Consider the following 5,524-nt stretch of genomic DNA (forward strand, 5'->3'; position numbering starts at 1 on the left):
ATGATAAAAACAGAATTTTTGATGTGGAATGCTACCTAGCATAATTCTCAATGTAATTTTATTTATTGTGGCATGAATGCTCAGATCCAAAACATTCAAGATAAAAGTTTAATATTGACATAAAAATAGTAATACTTCAAGCATACTAATAAAGTAATCATGTCTTATCAAAATAACATAGCCAAAGAAAGCTTATCCCCACAAAATCATATAGTTAGGACATGCTTCATTTTCGTTACACAAAATGCTCCCATCATGCACAACCCTGGTTTCAGCCAAACAATTGGTTCATACTTTTTAACGCGCTTCAGCTTTTTCAACCCTCACGCAATACATGAGCGTAAGCCATGGATATAGCACTATGGGTGGAGTAGAGTATGATGATAGGGATTATGTGAGAAGACAAAAAGGGAGAAAGTCTCGCATTGACGCAACTAATCAACATGCTATGGAGATGTCCATCAATTGATGTCAATACGAGGAGTAGGGATTGCCATGCAACGGATGCACTAGAGCTATAAATGTATGAAAGCTCGTCAAAAGAAACTATGTGTGTGTGCATCCAACTTGCTTGCTCACGAAGACCTAGGGCATTTTGAGGAAGCCCATCATTGGAATATGCAAGCCAAGTTCTATAATGAAAAATTCCCACTAATATATGAAAGTGACAACATAGGAGACTCTCTATCATGAAGATCATGGTGCTACTTTGAAGCACAAGTGTGGTAAAAGGATAGTAACATTGTCCCTTCTCTCTTTTTCTCTCATTTTTTCTTTCTTTCTTTTTTATTTTGGTGGGCTTCTTTGGCCTCTTTTTTTATTTGGGCTTCTTTGGCCTCTTTTATTTTTCATAAAGTCCAGAGTCTCATCCCGACTTGTGGGGGAATCATAGTCTCCATCATCCTTTCCTCACTTGGGACAATGCTCTAATAATGAAGATCATCACACTTTTATTTATTTACAACTCAAGAATTACAACTCAATATTTAGGACAAAATATGACTCTATGTAAATGCCTCCGGCGGTGTACCGGGATATGCAATGAATCAAGAGCAACATGTATGAAAGAATTATAAAGGTGGCTTTGCCACAAATACGATGTCAACTACATGATCATGCAAAAGCAATATGGCAATGATGGAGCATGTCATAATAAACAGAACGGTGGGAAGTTGCATGGCAATATATCTCGGAATGGCTATGGAAATGCCATAATAGGTAGATATGGTGGCTGTTTTGAGGAAGATATATGTAGCGACCCGACCCGAATGGGTCAAGTCTCTGTGCTTAAGTGTCATCCCTGGATCGGTATGCTGACACACACAGTACTCGAGGATTTATAACAGAGGTAAATCACATGTATAAAATAACGTAAATACTATTACCTCAATCCAAATAGCGGAAGTAACAAGGTTGTGGATTCCCATCAACACCAACGGCAAAGTTGAGTGTAGAAAATCGTAACCCTAACGTATCACTTACTCATCGTCTGAAAAGTCTGCAACATGAAACATTGCAACCCGAAAACGGGTCAGCACATGGAATATGCTGGCAATGTAACACATAGAGAGTAATGAAAGAATAAGCCTATACTACATGCATATATGGCTGGTGGAAAGCTCTATGGTTATAATGTTTTTGCGAAAAGCCAATTTTTCCCTACTTCAAAGGAATACATTTATTTAACTATCATGGTGGTTGTTAAACATTGAGAATGGTTGACAGCATCCTCAATCCCAATTAAAAGTACTCATTAAAACCCAACAAAGTTAATTAAAGTAACATGATGAGATTCACATGATATCCAAGTTCTAGATACTCAAGATGTCCATAACTGGGGACACGGCTAACCATGATTAGTTTATACACTCTGCAGAGGTTTGCGCACTTTTCCCCACAAGACTCGATCGCCTCCGTTGAATTCCTCGCACTACATGGTGTTTGAGAAACGTATGACCGAGACATAGTCTTTCGGAAGCACTAGCACCTTACATGTGGGTAGACCGGTACACCTACTTTCCCCTACATCTGCTAGTCTACCCGTAAGAGTTCGCACAACTTAATCAACTATGCCAGAGCCCATAATGGCTTGTGGCTTGTGGCTGCACACGGAAGTTTCTAGTTTGAATAATCTCATGATCCCTTTGAGCCTGGGTGGCGGTCCGAAGAAATACAGGCAAGTCCTGATAGAAACCAGGTGCCTCAATCCACCCAGATGTGTGTTTAAGTTGCCACCTTAAATAAACCATAAAATAACAATCTCACATCTGTCATGGATACACTCACCCAATCCACGTCTACTAGCATAGCATGGCATAATAAGCAAACGTAGAAGTAACTCCCAAGGGTTTGATAATAAAATAGGTAATAGGTACTACCTCAATCTACTTCCCAAAACCCACAATTTAATTAGATCCTAATCATGCAAGTGTTTGAGGATAGATCTAATGCATAAAAACTGGGTAGTAGAAAAAGTATGATCAAAGTGGTACTTGCCTGCAATGTTGATGAAGATGATTCGCACTCAATACTCTTGATGGTTCTACTCGTGACACTCCGGTCAATCTATCATGAGCAAGCAATGGTAACCACACATAAGCAATCACTCAAAAGATCGGAAAGAACGAAGAGTACGATTCGGAAAACATCAAAACCAAGCAAATGACTCGTGCAGCATAAAACAATTTCTAACAGTACCAGAATTGTGTGAATTTGGCCTTAGCAGAAATCTTAGGTCAAGAGCTTCGAAATGCAAAAAGAATCACTCAAATCGGAGTTATAAAACTCAAGTTACGATCAAACGAAGTTCAAATACAAATCTGTTCGAAAATCAAATTTTAAACTTTCAAAAACATGTTTAAGTGGTTTTACTGGATAGAGGGGAACATAACAAAGAAGTGGGCGTTGGTTTCGTTGGATTTGGACTAACGAGTAAAAAGTTATAGTCGTTTGAAGAACATGGACTAAACTGTGAAGAAACTATTTACATACGGGTCCCTGGCAGAAAACTAAAATAAAAGAAAAAAACTAAATAGCGAACGTTCGTTACCGATTGCCACCGAACGAAAATCGTTCTCTATTGAACCCTAGCTAATGGACGCTCGCAAAATAAACTAATTTAAAATATAAAAACCGATCTAGAAACTTTAAAGAAAAACCGGGCGGGTTAGCGGTTTATACCGGTTCACTGAATAAAACCGGCGGCGGCAGCGAACGAACTCCGGCAAAGTGGGCGAACTTCGGCGAGATGGGATGGCGGCTCCGGCGGTCGCAGAGGACGGCGGAGACGTCGGGGAGGGGCGGCGCGGCGAGAGGAAGAGGATGGCGGCGTCGGCGGTGGTCGACGACGATGAGGGCGGCGGCGGCGGAGGTGAGATCCGGCGGCGGCGGCAGCGTCTTGCGGCGTGGGCGGCAGCGCGAGAGGAGAGAGAGAGGAGGGGGTCCGGGCGGCGGCTTTATAGGAGGAGGGGAGGCGCAAGGCGTGGAGGAGGGGGCGAGGTCGACGCGGAGTCCGGCCGGACTCCGGCTGGTGGCGGCGATGCTCGGGACTCTGTCCCGAGCTTGGGGCGGTGCGGCGCGGCTGGGCTGGGCCGCGGCCTGTTGGGCCGGCCCAGTTCGGTGGCGGAGGGGAGAGGTTTTTTTTTTAAAAAAAAGACACTGAAAATAAAATAATACCAAAACTAAAATACAACATAGGCATATAATATATCAAAATTTTCAGAAAAGTGTTTCCTACAAGATGAACATTATCCTAGCTTCAAATAAAATACACACAAATTCCAATAAAACAAAGAGTGCTTCTGCTCTAGAAAAATCCAATGAAAATCATTTTAAAAATACCAAAATGAATTCAAATTTATTTCTCTCCAATTTTCTAATGTAGGGAATCATGTTACCCTAATTTCTGTATATTTTATTTTTGGAGAAAAAATAATTTGAATAAAACTCAAATAACTCCAAATTGAAAATAAATTCAAAAGAACTTTGAATTTAATTCCTTGAAACTCCCAACTCATATTTCATATGTTTTGAAGAAGTCATTTTATCTTCGCTCGTGAAAATCATTGAGTTGCATAAAGTTCCAGAATTGGAAATATTTTCCAAATGAAATTCAAATATTTTCAACACCCCTTGTCATTTAAATAAATGGAAGAAGTCATGTCATCTTCTCTCCAGGGTTTTGTGGTGAAAAGAATTTGAATTCATGAGGATCAGAAAAGAAAATGAAAGTTTGGGAAAGTCCTTTTATTCCCTCTCATTTAACTTTCAAAAAGTTTCGAATTTCACTCAATCAATCAAACAACAATCAAAACTATCTATTTATTATAACATTCCAAAATTTAGAATTTTAGGATGTTACAATATAAGGAGGCTTATGTGCGATAGAGCATATTGTATCACGGGGTTTGGATACACCGGCAAAGTTTGCACCAACTCTCAATGGTGAGAAAGGGCAATGCACGGTACCGTAGAGGCTAGCAAATTACGAAAGGTTTAGAGTGCATATAATCCATGGACTCACATTAGTCATAAAGAACTCATATACTTATTGCAAAATTTTATTAGCCCTCGAAGCAAAGTACTATTACGCATGCTCCTAGGGGAAGGGTTGGTAGGAGTTAACCATCGCGCGATCCCGACCTCCACTCATAAGGAAGGTAATCAAAGAATAACCCATGCTTCAAATTTGTCACACAATGTTCACCATACGTGCATGCTACGGGACTTGCCAACTTTAACACAAGTATTTCTCAATTTCATAATTACCCAACTAGCATGACTCTAACACTACCACCTTTATATCTCAAAACAATTATCAAGTATCAATTTTATCATAGTGTTTAATGCACTCTATATGAAAGTTTTTATTATACCCAACTTGGATGCCCATCATATTAGGACTAATTTTATAACCAAAGCAAATACCATGTTGTTCTAAAGGACTCTCAAAATAATATAAGTGAAGCATGATATACCAATAATTTCTACAAAATAAAACAACCACCGTGCTCTAAAAAGATATAAGTGAAGCACTAGAGCAAAATTGTCTAGCTCAAAAGATATAAGTGAAGCACATAGAGTATTCTAATAAATTCTGATTCATGTGTGTCTCTACAAAAGGTGTGTACAGCAAGGATGGTTGTGGTAAACTAAAAAGCAAAGACTCAAATCATACAAGATGCTCCAAGCAAAACACATATCATGTGGTGAATAAAAATATAGCATCAAATAAAGTTACCGATGGACGAAGGCGAAAGAGGGGATGCCTTCCGGGGCATCCCCAAGCTTAGGCTTTTGGTTGTCCTTGAATTTTACCTTGGGGTGCCTTGGGCATCCCCAATCTTAGGCTCTTTCCACTTCTTATTCCATAATCCATCAAATCTTTACCCAAAATTTGAAAACTTCACAACACAAAACTCAACAGAAAATCTCATGAGCTCCGTTAGTGCAAGAAAGCAAACCACCACCTTAAGGTACTGTAAGGAACTCATTATTTATTTATATTGGTGTTAAACCTACTATA

The sequence above is a fragment of the Triticum dicoccoides genome, chromosome 4B (genome assembly GCF_002162155.2).
Source record: "Triticum dicoccoides isolate Atlit2015 ecotype Zavitan chromosome 4B, WEW_v2.0, whole genome shotgun sequence".
Classification (NCBI taxonomy): Eukaryota; Viridiplantae; Streptophyta; class Magnoliopsida; order Poales; family Poaceae; genus Triticum; species Triticum dicoccoides.